Genomic DNA, 24,689 nt, shown 5'->3' with positions numbered 1-24,689 from the left:
ATTTACAAATTACTTCCACTGCTTCAATTATTCTACTTATACTTCTAATTCCACTCATAAACTTGAAGGTGCAAGCTCTCAAAGTTTCTTAGGATCTAAATTCAATTCTGCTTCTTTTAGAGATGTTGATGATGCCCTAGCTTACTTTAATCGCATAATTCTTATGCATCCTCTACCTTGTATTGTTCAATTTTGTCGATTTTTATCTGCTCTCATGAGAATTCAATAATACCACATTGTTGTTTGGATGTTCAGAACAATTGAGTCACTAGGAATCTCACACAATGTTTGCTCTTTCCATATTGATGAATTGCTTCTGCCGCTTACACCTCATGGATTTCGACTTCTCAATTTTGGAGAAAATCCTCAAAATTGGATTGGAACCCAACATTGTGATATTTAATACCTTAATTAATGGGCTCTGCATAGTGGTTAAAATCAATAGAGCAGCAGAATTTTTTAATGATATGGTTGCGAGAGGTTGTCAACCTGATGTTCGTACGTACTCCGTGATAGTAAATTGTCTATGTAAATTTGGGAAAATAAGGGTTGCTACTGGGTTGATGAAGGAAATGGTTGAGAGAGGTTGTGAACCAAATGATGTGACATACAATAGAATCATTAACGCCCTTTGCAAGGATAGGCAAGTTACTGAGGCATTACATATCTTCTCTCAAATGAAGAACAAAGGCATATGACCTACAGTTATCACTCACAACTGCTTAGTTCATGGTCTTTGTAATTTAGGTAAACAAAATCAAGCTTTAGCCTTGTTGAAAGAAATGGCAGGACAGAACATGTCACCATACATTTTTACCTTCAATATGTTGATAGACTCTTTTTGTAAGGAAGGAACAATTTCTAAGGCTCAAAGTATGATCAAAATAATGATTCAAAGAGGTGTGGAGCCTAATGCTATCACTTACGATTCATTGATGAACCGATATTGTTTGTGTAACCAAATGGATCAAGTTTTGGCCTTGTTGGATAAAATGGTGGAACAAAACATATCACCAAATGTTTGCACCTCTAATGTATTGATTGACACTCTTTTTAAGGAAGGAATGGTTTTAAAGGTTTAAGGTATTATCAATATGATGGTTCAAAGGGGTATAAGGCCTAATGTGGTGACTTATTTCTCATTGATGGATGGATATTGTTTACACACCAAATGGATGAGGCTATAAAAATAGTTGATCTAGTGGTAAGCAGTGGCATAGTTAATGTCTTTAGCTATGACATCTTAATTAATGGATATTGTAAGGGGAAAAGGATTGATGAAGCATTAAAACATTTTAATGAAATGCCTCAAAAAGATTTAGTTCCTGATTCTGTTATGTATAATACTCTTATAAAGAGCTTGCGGGAAGTAGGCAGGCCTTGGACTGCACTAGAGTTATGACACCTTTTACCCGTCTACAGTGTAGCCGAGCAAGATATGCCACTCAGTGTGCCGAAGCACCAATTCATGTTTTAATTACAATTTATCCCTTTTAATTCATTTATTTATAATTTTCGATAAATCTGATTTTTTTCGAAATTTTTATAGAAAATCCGGCAGATTGCCGGCTGTAAATTGGAAAAACAGTTCTTCTGCACCTATTTAAAAACACTTCCAATATAATTTCCAAATGCAGACTCCATTATACACACATATCTCAACTCAATCTCAAAATCTCAATACTATTTTCAGAAAGTTTTCTTTTCTGTTCACATCATCACTGGAAGCACATTCATAAATATTTCTTAACATTTCATTTTTTTTTTCAACATAATATACAGAAAATTTCAATAACATGAAATTTCATATATTTACATTATTACATAATTTCAAGAGTTTATAGTTACAACCCAAACTAATACAAAATGCAAAATACAAAGTGCTACCCCAAAGTCCTAATGTCCTACCATATGCACTGCAGATGTGAGGTGACTCTGGACTCCGGATGCAGGTCTGAAAGTTCACCCGGTCTGATGTTGACTGGGCTCTCCAGCTACGTCTCCAGTACTTGCGCGTGGCAAAAGCGACACGCTAAGCAATTCTGCTTATTAGTGACAATATAAAATAAAATAAAATAAAATAAAATATAATAAATATGCAGAATGTATGATTTCATATTTGGGTAGACTTAATTTTTGATATTTATTGCAGTATTATTCGATTAAAATTTGGTAAAATTTATTATAATTGCCCGAGTAACCCATATTAATCGACTGGACTGGATAAACAGGTAAACTGGCACTGGGTACTAAGTACCTCGGACCATCACACCATCGGTCACATTGTGTCTCCCGATGTGCAACAGAACAGCTAATAAGCTGTAATAATCATCAGGGATAAAACCCGAGTGTAATAACTCAAATAACATAGCCAAATGCTATTATGTCACAGAATGGCATGGGAAGCCATGAAACACAGAATGGCATGAAGCCATTTGCAGTACTGCTAACAGAACCCTATTGGCATGCCAACCTATCCAAACCAATCTTGCTAGGTATACTAGGGCATTTTACACTTTTAAGTTTCATAATTTTTGAAATTCAAGTTTTAGTGTTACTATTCAATTCATTAGTCAACAAAATATTGACTTTTACATGGACAATAGGTATATTGGTTTTAATACTCCCAACATACCACATTTTGCATTCTAAACTTATTGTTATTGGTTGCCAATACCATTTCTAAGCTTAATGTTAATTGGAAAGAATTTTTAGTTTTCAAGCTTTGTGTTTACTGTTCCATTAGTCATATTTGCAGTGGAAATTTGGCAAAATGATCAACATGAAAGTTGTTTCTTATTTTGTCTAGTTGCATTTCCTTTTTTGAATCACTCTATTTGGAGTTTTGTAACACAAGTTATGGCCCAAAAACCACAACTGGCCAGATTGCAATTTTTTTAGAATTTCTGGACTGACCAAATCTATAGTATTAGGAGCAGTGACTTCAGGTCACTTTTTGAATATGTTATGGTCATAATTTGAGTTAGGTTTCTTCATGAAAGTTTTAGGTCTATACTCAGCTTATTGCTGGTAACATTTTAGGTCAATTGGAACTTTCTACACTGAGTTACGGCCAAATGACTAAACACTGTTCATTTGGTCATTTTGCCTAGGCAGAATGCAGGTCACCCGGATTAGGGCAATCTTTTGGTCAACTTGGTTTGGTTTCTTCACCAAAGTTGTGCCATTATGTGTCTAATTTCATGTCCAATTGGCCTTGCACCAATTGAACCTCTACAATTCCAGTTATTGCTGCCCAAACCTGCTAGACTCATGCCCAGTCCTGCAGGTCACCAAGGGCAGCCACACCAAACTCTAATCCCACTACACAATTTTCACTTCATTTTTGATTTAAACAGAACCAAATGGTCACTAATTGACCATTAAATCCTACTTTCATCATCACATGATCAGAGTCTCATTTTTCACCCCAAACCCTAACTCAAACATTACAAATCATGCATTATCATTGCATTTCATCAATCCACTTAAGAGATACATATTGAGGGCAGCTTTTAGCTCCACAAAAATCATCACCATCTTACCCTAACCAAGGCTGCCGAAATTATGGGTTGGCATACAAATGGTATTCAACAAATTTTCTTTGTAATTTACACTCATTCAAAGTCCTTAAACATGAATTTAAAGTAAAAACCAAGGTTAGGTCACAAACCTCTAATGGAGTGAGATTTCCTACTTGCTAGGGTTCTTCTTTTTCTTTTCTTTTTGCTCCCAAAAGACTTGCCAAGATGTAAGAATACTTTTTTGTGTTGGGAATATGGGGTTTAGTTGGGTAAAAGTTAGGGAAATCACGCTTGAAAAAGCTTGCTCATGGAGGGTGTGTGTGACGGTAAGAAGAAGAGTGGAGAAGGAGTTCTGATTTTTTTTTTTCATTTTTCAGCCCATTTGGTCTCTTTTAAATAAGCTTATGCCATGTGTCAACATTGGATTGGTTGGGAGAATTTTAATGACATCATTATGATGTCATAATTCCATTTTCTTTCATTTTCTCTCCTTTTCTTGTCTATTTAATTTTAATTAAATTTTTACTAATATTTATTCATATTTTATGTCATATAAATTATTTATTTAACTGGACAAGTTGGCCAAAAATCATATCTGAAGACGAAATGACCAAAATGCCCTCTGTCTGGCTTAACGAGCCAAAATTATGTGTACCGATAGAAAAATTTTTCTAAGCATTTTTTTGGCATTCTAATGCCATAAGAACCTCAATGACCCTTCTCTGGAGTGCCAATAATTATTTTATAATTTTTCTCCTGGGTCTAGGATTGCTAACGGCCTTCACCGTCACTTCTCCTTCGCGTTACTCATCCCTGGTGTTTCGGCTCGTTTAACCTTAGTGTATTTGGTTTCTAAAATTTTTCCTTGCTTTTTATGAGCATTATTTAGTTTCTTTATAACTCCTCACTCTAGTCTATTTATAATTTCAAAAATTCTAGCTGTCCGGACTGACATTGGTCACTGGAACAGTAGACTGTACGAACTAGCTAAAGTGAGGATGTTACAACTCTTCCCTGCTAATAAAAAATTTCGTCCTCGAAATTTACCTGATGCAAACAGTTGAGGAAACTATTGCCTCATCGTCTCTTCACTTTCCCAAGTTGCCTCTTCAATGTTGTGGTGCCAAGCACTTTCACCAGTGGAATTTGTTTATTTCTCAGTTCCTTCACTTCCCGAGCTAGGATCTGTATAGGTTCTTCTGTATATGTCAAGTCCGGTTGGATTTCAATCTCTTCCATGGAAATGACATGTGAAGGGTCTGAACGATATCCTTTCAGCATAGAAACATGGAATACATTATGTATTTTATCCAGTTCTAGTGGTAAAGCTAGCCGATAGGCCACTGGTTCCACACGTTCAATGACTTCATATGGGCTAATGAACCTAGGGCTTAACTTACCCTTTCTTCCAAACCTCAGTACTTTCTTCCACGGTGAGACTCTGAGAAACACTTTATCGCCAACTGCATATTCTATCTCTTTTCTCTTCAAGTCGGCATAAGATTTCTGTCTATCTGAGGCAACCTTCAAGTTAGCTTTGATTATCTTCACTTTTTCCTCAGTCTGTTTCACTAGGTCTGGTCCTACCAGCTTATCTTCGCCCAATTCAGCCCAACATACTGGGGTTCTACATTTCCTCCCATAAAGTGCTTCATACGGAGCCATTTGAATGCTAGCTTGGTAGCTATTGTTATATGCGAACTCTGCCAGTGGGAAGTATCTATCCCAACTCCCCTCAAACTCAATGACACAACTCCTTAGCATATCCTCCAGGATCTATCACATAATTCACATTGTTACTATCATTTCAATTTATTAACTATGAAAATTCAATTAGTTCTTATGTTTACCTGGATTACTCGTTCTGACTGTCCATCCGTCTGGGGATGAAAAGCCGTGCTAAAACGGAGTTGTGTGCCCAAGGCTTCTTGCAACTTTTTCCAGAATCTCGATGTAAACCTTGGGTCTCAATCAGATATGATGGAAAGTGGGATTCCATGCAGTCTAACTATCTCACTAATATACAATTCTGCTAGCTTCTCTAGTGAGTAGTCAGTCCTAACTGGCAGAAAATGTGCTGACTTTGTCAATCTATCCACTATCACCCATACTACATCATGCTTCTTCTGGGTGAGAGGTAGACCACTAACAAAATCCATAGTGACCCAATACCATTTCCATTTAGGTATGCTTATAGGCTGTAGCAATCCTGATGGAACTTGATGTTCTGCTTTAACTTGCTGACATGTCAAACACTTGGTCACATAGTAAGTTATATCCCTCTTCAAACCAGGCCACCAATAATGAGGCTTCAAATCATTATACATTTTTTTGCTTCCCGGGTGCATAGCATAAACACTAGTGTGTGCTTCTTTCAGAATACTAGTCTTCAATTCCCCATCATCTGGTACACACACTCTTCCTCTATATTACAGACACTCATCTGCTTTCACCTCATAATCAGTTTCCCTTCCCTCTGGAATTTTATGCACAATGGCCATTAATTTTTCATCTGCCCTCTGCACATCTTGTATCTGCTGTAGCAAGTTTGGCCTCACTTGCAACTCAGCCAAAATAGCTCTATCTTGAGCTAAGGACAGACAGGCATTGAGTGATCTTAAAGCTGTGATGGACTTCCTGCTTAAAGCATTAGCAACTACATTTGCCTTCCCAGGATGATAATCTATCACACAATCATAGTCTTTTAGGAACTCAATCCATCGCCTTTGTCTAAGATTGAGCTCCTTCTGAGTTGGCAAATATTTTAGACTCTTGTGGTCTGTATAGATGTAACATTTTTCACCATATAAATAATGCCTCCATATCTTCAGTGCGAATATAATTGCTGCTAACTCTAGGTCATGAGTAGGATAGTTCTGTTCATGTGGCCTTAACTGCCTGGAAGCATAGGCAACCACTTTCCCCTCTTGCATCAATACACACCCTAGCCCATTATGCGAGGAATCACTGTAGACCACAAAGTCTTTTCCCGACACTAGCTGTGTTAACACTGGTGCTTCTGTCAACATAGCCTTTAGCCTCTCAAAACTGGCTTGGCACTTGTCGTTCCAGCCAAATTTCACATTCTTGTGCAATAACTTTGTCATTGGAGCAGCTATAAGAGAGAACTCTTTCACAAATCTTCTGTAATACCCAGCTAGCCCCAAGAAACTTTTGACCTTTGTTGTATTTCTGGGAGGCTTCCATTCCATCACTGCTTTTATCTTTTTGGGATCTACTCTAATCCCCTCAGCTGATACTATGTGTCCAAGAAAGGAGATTTCACTCATCCAGAAGTCACACTTGGACAGCTTAGCATACAACTTCTTTTCTCGCGTGTTTTGCAGAACAATCCTCAAATGTTCATCATGTTCTTCCCTGGTCTTGGAATACACCAGAATATCATCAATAAAGACTACTACAAACCGATCAAAGTATGGATGAAAGATACAGTTCATAAGGTCCATAAATGCTGCTGGTGCATTTGTTAACCCAAACGGCATCACTAGAAATTCATAATGCCCATACCGGGTTCTGAATACAGTTTTTGACACATCTGCATTCTTTACCCTCAACTGATGATACCCTTATCTGAGATTAATTTTTGAAAATATACCGGCTCCCTTCAACTGATCAAACAGATCGTCAATTCTAGGCAATGGATACTTATTCTTCACAGTTACCTTGTTCAACTGCTGGTAATTAATACACAATCTCAAGTTTCCATCCTTTTTCTTCACAAACAGCATCGGAGCTCCCCATGGTGACACACTGGGGCGTATGAACCCCTTATTGAGTAACTCCTGCAACTGAATTTTTAACTCCTTCAATTCAGTGGGTGCCATCCTATAAGGAGCAATAGAAATGGGTGCTGTACCCGATATTACCTCTATAGCAAACTCGACTTCCCTTTCTGGTAGTAAACTAGGCAACTCTTCAGGAAATACATCTGGGAAGTCTCTTACTGTGGGTATATCACACAGGTTTGGCTTAGTCTGCCTAGTATCAACCACATGTGCTAGGTAAGCTTCACAGCCTTTTCTCATCAATCTTCTTGCAACTGTGGCTGAGATAACATTGGACAGAAAATTTGTCCTTTCACCCACAACAGTAATCTCATTACCCTCAGAAGTTTTTAGAGAAATCCTCTTCAATTTGCAATCAACTATTGCCTGATGACGTGACAAGCAGTCCATTCCCAAAATCACGTCAAACTCATGGAAGGGCAATTCAATTAGGTCGGCCGAGAATTCATACCCCTGAATCCTCAACGGGTAACCTTTATACACCTTATTCACTACCACACTGTGGCTTAGTGGATTTGTGACCAGAATGTCTTGATCACTCTCCTCTACTGGAACTCCCCTCTCTATGGGTAGTTTGATGCAAATGTAGGAATGAGTGGATCCTGGATCCACCAATGCATGCACAGAAGTCTTGTAAAGGTAAAACGTACCCTTGATGACATCCGGGGCATCTTGCTCCTCCTAAGCTCTGATGGCATAGGCCCTAGCAGGTACTTTAGTGTCTGGCCTCTCAGCTGACTCGGATGCAGGCCTCAGTGATAGACCAGCTACCTCAGATTTACCGGGCTTCCTACCCCTTTGTGGTGCAGGAGCAGGTCTGTCAGCTTGTGTTGGAGCAACTGTAGTAGTACTCTTCGGACAATTCTTGATCTGATGTTCTGTAGATCCACACTGTAAGCATGCACCGGTCACTTGCCAATAGTCCCCTTATGCCACTTCTGGCAGTACTGACAGGCAGAAGATGCTGGGGCTGATCCTCTAAACACTGTCCCTGGAGAGCTGCCCACTGATGGTGTGGACTGGCCTCTCCTAGGTGTGAACTATGGTCTGGGCCCCTGAGACTGACCCTGACACTGTGGTGGTCCTGAACTCTGAGCAGGAGGACCCTTACTCTTCTTACTAGGAGCAGAAAATGTACTGGACTGACCCGGACCCCTCTTCTACTGTCTTTCCCTTCTATTTTGTTTATTTATTCGGACCCTTTCCACTTTTGATGCAGGATCTACCAGCTTAGCAAAATCTGTGATCTCTAATGCTGTTATCATAATTTTGATATTGTCATTAAGTCCTTCTTCAAACCTTCTGCACCTCTCTGCCTCTGTAGGGACTATCTTTCTCCCATATCAGCTCAGTCTGATAAACTCACGCTCATACTCTACCACTGACAATTGTCTCTGTCTCAGACTGATAAATTCTCTTCTTCACTCTTCTAAATACACTTTGCTAACATATTTCTTCCTGAACTCTATGAGGAAGAATTCCCAGGTGATCCGTTCTGATTGCACCTCACTGTTATTGTGTCCCACCACTGATATGCATCATCCTGAAGTAGGGACACAGCAACCTCCAGGTTCTGCTCGTGGGTGCAGTTAAGCTATTTCAGCACCCTGATGGTTCTATCCAACTATTTTTCTGTGGTCATGGGATCATCCTCCCTCTTCCCAAAGAAATCCACAACCCCATGTTTTCGCAGTTTCTCCAGATGGGACTTCTGTGGTGCTGGTGGAGGTTGTGGCTGTGGTTGTGGTGGTGGAATTGCCCCCATCATTTGCCGGTAGAATTCGGTCATTTGCTGAAATAGCGCAAACTGAGGTTGGGCAAATGCCTCAGCTGCTGGTGGAGCAGATTCTCCCCTGCCCCCAAATTCAGCCATTGGTGGAGCCCGACTCTCCACCTCTTCATCCACTGCTCTTTGAGAAGCAGGATCTATATCCTAATCAAAATAAGAAAACAAACAGATCTACATCAGTATCATCTCAATACTTACAAATGCAATGCAATGCAATGGTATGCACTCTATCTAGGCCCAGAAACGCCTAAACCAATGCTCTGATACCACTAAATGTGACACCCCTTACTCGTCTACAGTGTAGCCGAGCAAGATATGCCACTCAGTGTGCCGGAGCACCAATTCATGTTTTAATTACAATTTATCCCTTTTAATTCATTTATTTATAATTTTCGATAAATCTGAATTTTTCTGAAATTTTTATAGAAAATCCGGTAGAGTGCCGGCTGTAAATTGGAAAAACAGTTCTTCTACACCTGTTTAAAAACACTTCCAATATAATTTCCAAATTCAAACTCCATTATACACACATATCTCAACTCAATCTCAAAATCTCAATACTATTTTCAGAAAGTTTTCTTTTCTGTTCACATCATCACTGGAAGCACATTTATAAATATTTCTCAACATTTCATTTTTTTTCAATATAATATACAGAAAATTTTAATAACATGAAATTTCATATATTTACATTATTATATAATTTCAAGAGTTTATAGTTACAACCCAAACTAATACAAAATGCAAAATACAAAGTGCTACCCCAAAGTCCTAATGTCCTACCATATGCACTGCAGATGTGAGGTGACTCTGGACTCCGGATGCAGGTCTGAAAGTTCACCCGGTCTGATGTCCACTAGGCTCCCCAGCTAGGTCTCCAGTACCTGCGAGTGGCAAAAGCGACGCGCTAAGCAATTTTGCTTAGTGGTGACAATATAAAATAAAATAAAATAAATATGCAGAATGTATGATTTCATTTTTGGGTAGACTTAATTTCTGATATTTATTACAGTATTATTCGATTAAAATTTGGTAAAATTTATTATCATTGCCCGAATAACCCATATTAATCGACTGAACTGGATAAACGGGTAAACTGACACTGGGTACTAAGTACCTCAGAGCATCACACCATCGGTCACATTGTGTCTCCCGATGTGCAACAGAACAGCTAATAAGCTGTAATAATCATCAGGGATAAAACCCGACTGTAATAACTTAAATAACATAGCCAAAGGCTATTATGTCACAGAATGGCATGGGAAGCCATGAAACACAGAATGGCATGAAGCCATATACAGTACTGCTAACAGAATCCTATTGGCATCCCAACCTATCCAAACCAATCTTGCTAGGTATACTAGGGCATTTTACACTTTTAAGTTTCATAATTTTTGAAATTCAAGTTTTAGTGTTACTATTCAATTCATTAGTCAACAAAATGTTGACTTTTACATGGACAATAGGTACATTGTTTTTAACACTCTCAACATACCATATTTTGCATTCTAAACTTGTTGGTATTGGTTGCCAATACCATTTCTAAGCTTAATGTTAATTGGACAGAATTTTCAGTTTTCAAGCTTTGTGTTTACTGTTCCATTAGTCATTTTTGTAGTGGGAATTTGGTAAAATGATCAACATGAAAGTTGTTCCTTATTTTGTCTAGTTGCATTTCCTATTTTGAATCACTCCATTTGGAGTTTTGTAACTCAAGTTATGGCCTAAAAACCACAACTGGCCGGATTGTAATTTTTCCAGAATTTCTGGACTGACCAAATCTATAGTATTAGGAGTAGTGATTTCAGGTCACTTTTTGAATATGTTATGGTCATAATTTGGGTTAGGTTTCTTCATAAAAGTTGTAGGTCCATATCTCAGCTTGTTGCTGGTAAAATTTCAGGTCAATTGGACCTTTCTACACTGAGTTATGGTCAAATGACTAAATACTATTTATTTGGTCATTTTGCCCAGGCAGAATGCAGGTCACCCGGATTAGGGCAATCTTTTGGTCAACTTGGTTTGGTTTTCTGGGCATGGTTTCTTCACTAAAGTTGTGCCATTATATGTCTAGTTTCATGTCCAATTTTCCTTGCACCAATTTAACCTCTACAATTCCAGTTATTGCTACCCAAACCTGCTGGACTCATGCCCAGTCCTACAGGTCAGCAAGGGCAGCCACACCAAACTCCAATCCCACTACACAATTCACTTCATTTTTGATTTAAACAGAACCAAATGGTCACTAATTGACCATTAAATCCTACTTTCATCATCACATGAGCAAAGTCTCATTTTTCACCCTAAACCCTAACTCAAACATTACAAATCATGCATTATCATTGCATTTCATCAATCCACTTAAGAGATACATACTGAGGGTAGCTTTTACCTCCACAAAAATCATCACCATCTTACCCTAGCCAAGGCTGCCAAAATTATGGGTTGGCATACAAATGGTATTCAACAAATTTTCTTTGTAATTTACACTCATTCAAAGTCCTTAAACATGAATTTAAAGTAAAAACCAAGGATAGGTCACAAACCTCTAATGGAGTGAGATTTTCCACTTGCTAGGGTTCTTCTTTTTCTTTTCTTTTTGCTCCCAAAAGACTTGCCAAGATGTAAGAACACTTTTTTGTGTTGGGAATATAGGGTTTAATTGGGTAAAAGTTAGGGAAATCAAGCTTGAAAAAGCTTACTCATGGTGGCCATGGAGGGTATGTGTGACGGCAAGAAGAAGAGTGGAGAAGGAGTTCTGATTTTTTTTTCATTTTTCAGCCCATTTGGTCTCTTTTAAATAAGCTTATGCCATGTGTCAACATTGGATTGGTTAGGAGAATTTTAATGACATCATTATGATATCATAATTCCATTTTCTTTCATTTTCTCCCCTTTTCTTGTCTATTTAATTTCAATTAAATTTTTAACAATATTTATTCATTTTTTATATCATATAAATTATTTATTTAACTGGACAAGTTGGCCAAAAATCATCTCTGAAGACGAAATGACAAATGCTCTCCGTTTGGCTTAACGAGCCAAAATTGTGTGTACCGATAGAAAAATTTTTATAAGTATTTTCTTGGCATTCTAATGCCATAAGAACCTCAATGACCCTTCTTTGGAGTCCCAATAATTATTTTATAATTTTTCCCCTGGGTCTAGGGTTACTAATGGCTTCACTGTCACTTCCCCTTCGGGTTACTTATCCCTAGTGTATCGGCTTGTTTAACCTTAGTGTATTTGGTTTCTAAAATTTTTCCTTGCTTTTTATGAGCATTATTTAGTTTCTTTATAACTCCTCACTCTAGTCTATTTATAATTTCAAACATTCTGGCTGTCTGGACCGACATTGGTCACTAGAACAGTAGACTGTACGGACTAGCTAAAGTGAGGATGTTACAAGAGTTTTTCAAGAACATGTGTTCACATGGTCACCATCCAAATATAATAACTTTCTCAATTTTGCTTGACGGCTTGTGCAAAGAGGGAGATCTTGATAAGGCACTTACCATATTCAAAGTTATGGAAAATAGTCAATTAAAGCCTAATTGTGTGGTCTATAATATTTTGATCGATGGTTTATGCAAAGTTGGGAGGCTTAACGATGCCAAGAAACTTTTTTATAAGCTTTTTGAAAAAGGTTTACAGCCTAATGTTTATACATATAGTACAATAATAATAGGACTTTGCAAAAAAGGATTACTAGATGAAGCACACCAGGTTTTCAGAGAAATGGAAGGTGGATGTTTACCAAATGATTGTTGTTATAATGTGATTATTCAAGGGTTTCTTAGGCATAAGGATGTACCAAGAGCATCACAACTTATCAATGAAATGGTTGATAAGGGATTCTCTGTAGATGCCACAACCATCGAATTGATAATAAATTTATCGCTCAATGATGACCTCATTTTAAGAAAACTACAAATTTGATCTGAAGATTCTAAAGTTGTAAATGTGAAGTGAGATTTTAACAATCAACATCTGGTCAAGAGATGCTAGAGGCCTTTGTAATGTTGTGAGTTATTGGTATTTGAATCTATTTCAATATGTATGCAATTACAATGTTGCTAGTTAGTTGCTTTTGCTTTATACAGGAAACTATTTATTTGTAGTAACATCATGTTTTTAAGCTGTATATGCACAATAACATTAATGGATCTATTCTATTGATACATTATTATGAAAGAGAAAGGAAATGTCAATTTCCTATATACAGGGAGTATATAAAGAATCTATTATATCATTGTTTTGGAAAGAAACCTATTTGATGATCATATGGTTTTTGGCTCAATAAAGGACCTAGGTGATCTAGATTTGATGAATTTGTCTATGAACATGGTATTAATTTCTCGTGATTTTTGTTTTCCAACTGTAATTTTTTTCCTATTCAGGTCTAGGCTCCAAGTCCATGCACATTTAGTCTGGTATACAACCCATTCTCAATTTCAAGGTATGTTTGCCTACCACTAGTGTTTTTAAATGGCAATTTGCGTTAATTATCATGGTTTAATTACTTTGAAATACTATTTAAATGCAGAATTACCTGATGTATAATGGGGTTATGAACACTCATTTTGATGACACTAATTACTCTTGTGCCTTTTGCCCATGGAATGGGACTCATCTCAAATAATATCTATGGGGTTGGCAAAACATATATACACTTCCTATTCATTTTGATCCCTTTAATTAATCTCAACTGAAAGTTTTACATATGCTTTTGAACTTCTTGCAGGATGTTCAATCTGCTTGCTATGGAAACCACACTGATCCTAATGATGATTGCCCTACAAGCATTGATAAAGTTTATGAGGTGAGTCCTTTCTCAACTTTATACCATAAAATAAGCACATGCAAGCTTAGCTTGATGCAAAATATCATATCCTTAAAGTATTCGCATTTAAGCCATTGGGCCTGACAGTCCAATAGTTGAGTGCCTTATGGTACAAGAGGCCAAAATTTGAGCCTTGGCAACTCCAATCTGCTTTAAGAATTTCTAAAGACCAAAAACATGTCTTTAAAGTACTCAGGAGCTTAGCCTGGTGGTAAATGCCATAATTTTAAAGTACCTAGTGGCTTAGCTTAGTGGTAAATGCATCTCTCAAGTCTTAACTTGGACACAATTTTAAGTTTGAATCTAATGCAATCAAATAGTAGGATCCTGCATTGTTTACTTAGTCCAAATTCAATTATTGTAAAGTTGATTGGATGAATAAGGCTATTGATGGGCTAAACATATATGACATCTCGGAGACTTACTACTAAGATGGCATGACCCAAATGCATGCAAAGATGGCAAAGGAAATACAAGCTTACCAGTTACCAGTGAGTTTCCAGCAATTAGGGCTAACATAGAGGCCTCTTAAGTAAGAAAAACAATGTTTGGTGATACACGTAAATTGTATAGATATTTTTAAGCACATTTGTATACTATCTCATAGCATTTAGGTAAGTAATCTCATGCATAGTAGTTGATTTCATTAGTTTTTGTAATTTCTATTGTCAAGCTCTTAATTCCATGTTTCTGCAGTATTTCAAGGTGTTTTGGTGAAGTCCCAGAGCATAGGAGTGCGAAGGGAATCTTGGAGAGTTCAAAAGACTCAGAATTGCTGCTGATACAAAGTACACGGGTCGTGTAAGCAATGCCACAGACCCGTGTAACCTTCTGCCAGATAAAAGCCAGAGAGCCAATGGAGGAATAAAAGTACACAGGTCATGTAATTGGACCCGTGTAATCTGTATGGACCCGTGTAAGTCTCTGCCGAGCACAAGCTTGAAGATTTTCTGAGAATAAAAGTACACCAGTCGTGTAACCAGGCCCGTGTAGCCAACGCAGACCCGTGTAAGTCTCTGTGCCAATGCAAGACTCCGCCATTCCACTCCAGTAAGTTACACGGCCCGGGGCCGTGTAGTGACACACGGGCCATGTACCATGCGGCAGCCAGTTTTTTAGCCCGAATTTCTACTTTTGTTTACACATTCAAATCAGACTCCTAAGGCTTTTTGGACTCAAAATGACCTAACCCTATAAAAGCTATTATAAATAGAAGCAGAAAACATCAATCAAGGGAGATCAATCTTTTTACAGAGCTTTTTAGGAGTTTCAGAAGAGTGCTCGCTTCTGCACTCTCTTCAGCCATCTTGAGGAGAAGAATATCAGTATCAAGGAGGAGCTTTTCAACCGAAGTTCCACAAAATCAAAGCTGCAAACCCTCTTCGGTTCTTTTATTCCATTTCCTTAAATGGATTTTTATTGTTCTTTACTTTATTTTTATTATATTTGTTCAACTCACCATGAGTGAATAGTTTTCATATTCTGGAATTGGGAGAGTAACCTTGTAATCATTATTATGGATAAACATTAAGTTTTATTTATTGGATTTGAGAATTGTTTCTTGATTTAATTTCTTGTGATCTTAAAGCATGCTATGTGTTGGTACCCACTTAGTATTGATTATAAATATTAATTGAAGGACTGAAAGGTGAAGATTAATATTAGAAAATCAAGATTTTGAACCTAGGAATTATGACCTAGACATAGGCTGATTACCTTTGTGGAATTTCAAAATTGGTCAAGGACCTTAAAGGCTTTTAATTAATTTGATCGCCACGAAAGTCGGGTTTAAGTTAATTAAAATACACCCTAGGTGCCTTGAGAGAGGACTTAGGATACCTTAGGATTAATTTCCATCAAGGCAAATGATTTTCAATCCAGTAAATAAACAAGATAACATCCCTAGTAAGATTTAAGTGTGAAATCTTAATTCCCGAATTGTTTCAAAATAGATTATTTCATTTTAAGTTTATCATTTTAGTGTTAAAATAAACAACTTTCATTCCCTCATTATTTGATAGCCTAAACAGTCAAAATCACTGTGTAGTTTGGTAGTTACTAATTAAATTCCTCGTGGGAACGATACTTTAGTCATCACTTTATTACTTTTTAGCGATCCATACACCTGCGGGGTTGTAAAACTAGCAAACAAGTTTTTAGCGCTGTTGCCAGGGAATTTAACTTTAGTAATATCAAGCGATAGACAATTTAGCTGATTTAGGCAATTATATTTATTATCTAGTTTTATTTGATTTATTTTATTTCTTTTCTTTTTTCTTAGGTGCCTGACCTGGTATATGACCAGAACAAGGCCAGAAGAAGAAATCTTGGACTGTGATCCTGAAATAGATAGAACTCTCAGAGCCATCAGGAGGGAAAGGAAACACCAAGAGCACGATCAAGAAAATCCTAAAATTCCAACCATGATCGATAATAATGATAAGCCAAGACTCTTGAGAGACTACAGAGCTCTATCTGTCTAAGGATTTTAGCCCAGTGTCACAAGACCCACAGTGGAAGCCAATAACTTTGAGTTAAAACCAGCATGGCTTCAAATGATTCAACAAACTCAGAATGGAGGTTCACCAACAGAAGATCCATACTATCACCTCCAGTGCTTTCTTTCCCTATGTGACATGTTTAAGATGAATGGAGTGTCTGATCAAGCCATAAGACTCAGAGCATTCCCATTCTCCCTTTGAGACAGTGCAAGGAAGTGGTTACTTTCTCAAACAGCTAGAACACTCTGAGAAAACCTCTCACATGCTTTTCTATCAAGATATTTCCCACCTGCAAAGACTGCAAGACTGAGGCTTGAGCTCAACAACTTCAGACGAAAAGAAGGTGAATCACTCCATGACGCATGGGAAAGATATAAGAACCTGCAGAGGGAATGTCCACACCATGGCATAGAGGATTGGCTATTAGTGCAAAATTTCTATAATGGGTTACTACCCTCTACAAGAAGCACAGTAGATTCAGCTACAGAAGGTGACCTAATGGAGAAAACAGTGACTCAAGCACTTGATGTCACACCCTACCCCTCCATAAGATGTAACATTATCCCGTAGTATACCTAATGAATTACTGAACTTCGCTTACTGGTAACCCATTAAATAAGCTATAAGGGATTTTAAAATAATTCTCGTGAAATTTAAATCATCGATTAAAATCTGGTGTTATAAAAATTTTTCAAAATTTCGGCAAAGTGCTAGCTGTATTTTGAGAAAACAGTTCTTCAAACCTGAAAAGGAAAACACTCCCAATATGATTTCTCAAATACAACTCCAATAAACTTCATTTCATCTCACAATTCAATCTCAATAATCAAATCATTTCATTTTCAAACCAACCTCATCATAAAAGAAACATTTCATTGATTACAAGACTCAAAAATTAATATTACAAAACTATTCAGGTAAATAAAATCTCAAATTTACATTTAAAATAATTTACATTTAATTACATACCAAAATATTTTACAAGAGTTTTTATACTACTGCTCAAATAATTTACATATTTTACAAGAGTTTTTATACTACTGCTCAAATAATTTACATACATATTATTACATGCATACATCAAAACCTATGTACATGGGTATACCTATGATATACCTGGAGCTGATCTGAATGTGTCTTTAAAGAAGCTTACTCAACTGCTCTATGCTCTTTTCACCTGCGACAGCATACAAAGCTATCGCTGAGTGGTGAACTCAGTGGTGCACAACTATAATTTAAAACATAGTACAATATACATTGACAAAATTATAAAAATTAATTTAAAAGTCTCGAAATTCAACAAAATTCCAAAAGTCAAAATCTTCGTTGCCAATAATATAAATCATTAGTTGAAATGACTTTGAGCAAGAAATTCAATTTATCAAATCATAACTGGACATTTAAAGTAATTTTAGCAATCATGAAATAAAGATTAGTTCCAACAAAATCAATTATGCATAAATCCCATTTGAAATCTAAATTCTTTACTATTAAAAAATCATTCTTTATCTCACTAACTATGTAAGACTAATCCGCAAGGGCCATCTTCGGGGTGATTCTAACTCCCTATGGTTGGGGAGGTCAAATCATCGTGCACAGTACACATCACAATAATGAAACTTCCAAAAGGGCCATAACATAAAAACTTAGATCTAACCTCTAATAAGAGGAGAATCTAAGCCTGTGCACGTACCATGGTAATCAAAACATAGCTAACTCCATTGTCTCTTCAACAAATGAGAGAGACGGGTAATAACCTAGTCAAGCACCTATAGTGAGATACAAAATAATATCATCAATCTCTTTGTCCTTTTTGTGAGCATAAATCACAACACAATTCGATTCAAAGTCAATTCCAATATCCAATAATTTTTTATGCTCATCACAATTCAAAACATAAATTTGTATTTTTTCATGCAAAGTGTCCATCACAATTCAAAACATATTCTATCACAATTTTCCAAAATATAATTTATTCAATCCACAACAATGCTTAATACTTATTGAAATACCATTTCACAAAGCTAAATTCATACATACTATAACAATTTCATTAATCATTGAATTAAATCCAATACTTGATAAACATAATACATAAGGAAAATAACATCATTTAATCTGTAACACCCCTATGTTCGGTAATGCGTTCTACTGTTCCGGTGACCAGTGTTGTCCGGACAGCTAGGATGCCTAGAACTACACTTCGATATGAGTGAGGAGGCATAAAATAATGAAATACAAGAAAAGAAAATGCAAGAAAAACAAAGGAAAAATAATAGCAAAGAAATGTAACTAAGTTAAGCGAGCCGAAAACCCTAGCGATGGGTGACGCATCGGAAGTCACGGCGTGGACCGTTGACTAGCCCTGGACCGCGGGGAACCCTGGAAAATATTTTTAGGAATTAAATAGACCCCTATTGAAGTTTAAATATCATTAGAAATATTAAATAAAAATTAAATAATTAGTACAAAGAAAAGTGGGAAATCGAAAAACGGACAAAACCCGGTGTTACCGAAAAATGTGGAATGCAACCCGAACAGGGGCATTGTGGTCATTTGACATCCTGAGTTGTCTTTTGACCTAAATGCCCATTAAAAATAAATAATATTACACTTGGAAAATATAATGAAAAATTAATTTAGGGGTACCTAATGTAAATAGCAAAAATGGGAAGCTTAATGTGGGAAAACGAAATTTTAGATTAAACTAATAATTTATTTTGACATAGTGCTCCACTAATTCATGAAAGTGGACCACTACCACTTCATTTGGACAGCAGATCATCTTCTTCCTCACTTCTCCAAGAACTGGCCAAATTTCTCCCAAGAAAATCCACCATTGACGTCCATTTGAAAGCTTCATGCAAGCTTGATTTAAGCTTCCTTCTTTGCACCTTCCTTCATTAAAGTTAATCCTCACACCATGGGTAGTAGATAGGCAGCAAGAAGACTAAGTTTTGGAGAGATTTTGAAGAATTTCCAAAGTGGTAAGTTTGTATTTTTGGGTTATTGCTTCATTAAAGTTAGTAGGAATGTTATGGGTGTTTGATTTATGAAGAAATTTTTGAGTTTTGATGTTGAATGGGAATGTGCACTATTGGCAGCCATAGAAGCACCTTGAAGGCAGTTTATTTGTGCTTGTAAATGGTGAATTAAATGATTGATTAAATGTATATTGTGTAGGAAATTGTTCGGGTGATGTATACTTAGTGTATGTAAATGTAAAATGAGATTTAAAGCTTGGAAAGTAATGGAATGTAAGTGTACCATTGTGGCAGTTTGTTAGCTCTTGAAGAATACTGGAATTCATGCTTGGTTTATGGAATAATAATGTTAAAATGTGTTGGTTGTTATGGCAGTTTGAGTGCATGAATGATGGTGTGAAGTTTGACATGTAAATGAGCATGAATTGGTGATTGAATTGTTGTAAATTGAGTTGGACAAATTCTGCACTTGTTGGTGCACATTGAATGTAATTGTAAGCTGCCAAAATGACCTATAAAATGTTGTAAATTATGTTTAGGTTGTGGTACAACCAGAATTGGTTTAAATGTTAAGTTTGGTGAGTGTTAAAAGTGATGCTTGATGTGTATGCAAGAATTTCAATAAGACAGTTTGAGTTTTAGGCCTAGAACTTTAATTGTGTGGTTCCAATTGGTATGAGACCAATTGGAGGTGAAACTAGGCACAAAATGTGCCAACTTTCATGAAGAAGGCTTACCAAAATTCTGCTTGCAAGGTAGCTTGAAAAATGACCAAATCCGGATTAAGTGCAAATGAGGCCTGAAAATTGACCATTTGGGCAGCAGTTAGTGTTTAGGCCATAACTCACTCAAAACAAGTCCAATTAACCTAAAATTTTAACCATGAATAGTTAAGACCCATATCTACAAGTCTTATGAAGATACCAAAGCCCAGAAATGACCATAATCAAGTCAAACAACTTGCACAAGTTCGGGTCCAAAAACTGGCCGAACCTAAAATGACCTAAAGTGACCTAAAATGACCAATTTTGGTGCAATTTGACCAGCAATAGTAAAATGACCATAACTTGGTCTACTTAACTCAGAATGACTTGAAATTTTGCCCCGCGTTCCATAAGACATAGATCTACAAGTTTGTAGTTTTGACCGAAAACCGAGGGAACTAGGTCGTCCGGCTAGGTCAAACTAGTATCCCAGAATCCAGCAAATTGCAAGAAAATGCAGTATACACGGAAATGAACTTGGTAACATGTACCAACCCTAAAAGACTATCGAATGTGACATATTAGTAACGTTAAAACCTAAATTACCTAAAACGCATCGAGGGTCGATATATTAAGTTGATTAAGCAAATAATAGCATTCAGTGAATTATTTATCAAACATTATCGTTAGAGACAGTTTAATTAAGTACTGAAACACTTCAAATTGTGTTTCTCAGTTAGCAAAGACTCAGGGAGAGGGAAGGAAACACTGAGTCAAGACCAAGAGACAGTTATCAGAGGTTTGTGCACAACTAGTTTTTAACTAATTTTGTTTGAATATTTCATATGATTAAATGACATATTTTTCTTATGTATTATGTTTAACAAGCATTGGATTTAATTCAATGATTATTGAAAATTGTTATAGTATGTATGAATTTAGCTTCGTAAAATGGTATTTCCACAAGTATTAAGCATTGTTATTGATTGAGTAAATTATGTTTTGGAAAATTGTGATAGAACATGTTTTGAATTGTGATGGTGATTTTCATGGAAAAATGCAAATTTATTATTTGAATTATGATGAGCATAAAAATTATTGGATATTGGAATTGAATTTGAATCAAATTATATTGTGATTTATGCTCACTAAAAGGATTGTGATATTGTTTTATATCTCACTATAGATGCTTAACTAGGTTATTACCCGTCTCTCTCATTTGTTGAGAAGACAATGGAGTTAGTTGTGTTTTGATTACCATGGTACGTGCACAGGCTTAGATTTTCCTCTGATTTGAGGTTAGATCTAAGTTTATTTTATAGTTATGGCCCTTGCGGAAGATTCACTATTGTGATGGTACTGTGCACGATGATTCGACCTCCCCGACCATAGGGAGTTAGAATCTGATTGGACCTCCCCGACCATAGGGAGTTAGAATCACATCGAATATGGCCCTTTCGGATTAGTCTTGCATAGTTAGTGAGATAAAGATTGATTTTTGAGATACATAATGATTTTTGAGATACAGAATGGCTTTTGAATGGTAAAGAATTATGATTTCAATTATGGTTTATGTATAATTGATTTTGTTGGAATTACTTAAATGGTTAGTCATGATTTGATAAATTGAATTTTGTGATCAAAGTCATTTATACAAATGATTTACATTATTGGCAATGAATATTTTGAGTTTTGGAATTTGATGAGTATTCAGATTTCCAAATTATTTACTGTAAATTTTGTCAATGTATATTGTACTATGTTTTAAATTATAGTTGTGCACCACTGAGTTCACTACTCAGCGATAGTTTTGTATGCTGTCGCAGGTAAAAAGAGCATAGAGCAGTGAATAAGTTTCTTTGAAGACATAATCAGATCAGCTCCAGGTATATCATAGGTATACCCATGTACATAGGTTTTGATGTATGCATGTAATAATATGTATGTAAATTATTTGGTCAGTTGTATAAAAACTCTTGTAAAATATTTTGGTATGTAATTAAATGTAAATTATTGTAAATATAAAGTTGAGATTTCATTTACTTGAATAGTTTTGTATTATAAATTTTGAGACTTGTAATAAATGAAATGTTTCTTTATGATGAGAGTAGTTTGAAAATGAATTGATTGTTTATTGAGAATTGAATTGTGAATTGAAATGAAGTTATTGAAGTTGTATTTGAGAAAACATATTGGGAGCATTTTCTTTTGTAGGATTGAAGAACTGTTTTCTCAAAATAGAGCCGGCACTTTGCCGAAATTCTGAAAAAAAAAAAATTTATAACACCAGATTTTAACCGATGATTTAAATTTCACGAAAATTGTTTTAAAATCTCTTATAGTATATCTAATGGGTTATCAGTAGGTGAAGTACGGTAATTCATTAGGTGTATTACGGGATCATGTTGCATCTTACAGGGGGTAGGGTGTGACATAATCATATGAAATATTCAGAACAAAATCAATTAAAAACTAGTTGTGCACAAACCTCTGATGATTCGCCTCTTGGCCTTGATTCAATGTTCCTTATACTTTTTAATATCCTTTTCAATGGAAACACACAATTTAAAATGTTTCAGTACTCAGTTAAATCGTTTCTGACAATAAAATCCAATATCTAAATTTTCTTGATACTATTTCCTTCAATTCATTTCATTAGTCAACCTATAACGTTGATCTTTGATGTACTCTAAGTGAGTCAATTTTAATGTTCCCAATTTGTCACATTTTATAGTCTCTAAGTGTTGGTATATGTTACCAATTTCATTTTAAAGCTTATTACATTTTATTGTAATTATTCAAATTTCATGTCCAATGTTTACTGTCTATTGGACCAATCTACAGTGTAAATTTAATTGATTTCTCTTCATTAAATTGTTTCTTATTGTGTCTTCTTTAATTTCCTTTTTGAATCATGTCATTTGGATTTGTATAACTCAAGTTATGGTCAATTGACCATAACTAGGTCAATTCTGAATTTTGGTTCCCTTACTAAGCAGTTTTAGTATTACACTTTACCGATTTTATTTAAGTAGGTTGCTGCCATATTGAGGTCTATTACTCCTCATAGGATATGTTACCCTATGTCTTATGGTCACTAAGAATTTTTTATTGTAATTTTTTAAGTCTTGTAAAGTTACTTATGGTCAAGTTATTAGACTAGACTCAATGGTCTTATAGTGACAGGATGTTCAACTAGGGCAGTAGATTTTACCCAACATTTGAGCTTCTTACATTCATAAGGTGAGGGAGAGGTCTAAAACAAAGTTGAAGGTTTATTTCTTAACTTTCCAGAATGGTGTGGCTCATTTTGTTTGAAGACTTCTAGTGGGCGTTATACTTAAAACACTTTGCTGGAGTTTATGGTCATTTGAACCATTTCCAAATTTGGTATGCCAACTTAATCAATTTAATTGACCTAGTATCCTAAGTTTCTGGGTTTTGGTCAAAATACCATTATTGTAGGCCTATGTCTTAGTGAAAATTTGGCACTAGTGTCAGGGCATTTAGAGTTATATGGACCAAGTTATGGTCATTTTACTATTACTAGTCAGGTTGCACTTATATTGCAAAGTTTAGGTCATTTTTAGGTCAAAGTCAATTCGGTTAGTTTTGTAACCCAACTTGTGCAAGCATTTTGACTTGGTTCTGGTTATTTCTGAGCTTTGGTGTCTTCATAAGAGTTGTAGCTCTATGTCTAAGCTTTCCATGGTATAAATTTCAGGTCATTTGGACATGTTTTGAGTGAGTAATAGCCAAAATACTGACTACTGTTCATATGGTCAAAATTCTGGGTTTTCATGTCATGCAATTCTGGATTTGGTCATTCTTTTAGGTCACTTCTATGCAGAATTTGAACAAGCTCTCTACATGAAAGTTGGTCTATTTTATGCTAGTTTCACCTCCATTTGGCCTCATACCAATTGGAGTCACAACTTTGCACTTATAACCTAATTTATACACTGCCAACAATCACAACCTGCATAAGAGAATTTACACTCTCAATTTGGCAATCCTCCTCCTCCCAATACTTCAATATTCATTCTTGGCACTTCTATATTTATTCAACACAATTTCAGCAAAGTAAATTGGGCAGAATACTAAAGTAATATAGACTCCCATGGCTGCCTAAAATTGGGTAGTCCAATAACTTAACAATTCTTCAAATTTCTTAACCCAAAATACTCCCCATAATCTCAACACAAACTTTAATAAAGCAAGTTAAAGATATAAGCATTTACCTTTAGTTGACCACTTTTTAACCTTCACCAAAGCTCCTTTTCTTGCTGGCTATAGCTTTCCCATGATATGTGAACAATTTCTTGTGAAAGGATTAGTGGAAATCATGGTGAGATTGAGTGAGATTAAGCTTGCATGAAGGTGTTTCAATGGAGGTTTGAGAGGAATTTAAATTCGGCAACTTGAGAGGTGAAGAAGATGTAACATCCTCACTGTAGCAATTCCGTACATTCTACTGTTTCGGTGACCGGTGTCGGTCCGGACAGCTAGAACGTCTAGAAAAATATTTAAACTAAAGT

At 36.0% G+C, this 24,689-nt stretch overlaps 1 non-coding gene and 1 pseudogene across 1 annotated transcript; one reads left to right on the top strand and one right to left on the bottom strand.

Moving 5' to 3' along the window:
- Nucleotides 1–368: 368 nt before the first annotated feature.
- Nucleotides 369–16,445, top strand: LOC110642480 (putative pentatricopeptide repeat-containing protein At1g12700, mitochondrial; annotated as a pseudogene).
- Nucleotides 16,446–16,766: 321 nt separating this feature from the next.
- LOC131178974 (small nucleolar RNA R71) lies at nucleotides 16,767–16,873 on the bottom strand. The gene has a single exon (XR_009147981.1). It is a non-coding gene; the product is annotated as a small nucleolar RNA R71 (small nucleolar RNA).
- Nucleotides 16,874–24,689: the final 7,816 nt, after the last annotated feature.

The sequence above is a fragment of the Hevea brasiliensis genome, chromosome 3 (genome assembly GCF_030052815.1).
Source record: "Hevea brasiliensis isolate MT/VB/25A 57/8 chromosome 3, ASM3005281v1, whole genome shotgun sequence".
Classification (NCBI taxonomy): domain Eukaryota; kingdom Viridiplantae; phylum Streptophyta; class Magnoliopsida; order Malpighiales; family Euphorbiaceae; genus Hevea; species Hevea brasiliensis.
The sequence above is the reverse complement of the archived record's forward strand: the minus strand, read 5'-3'. Positions and strand labels throughout refer to the sequence as shown.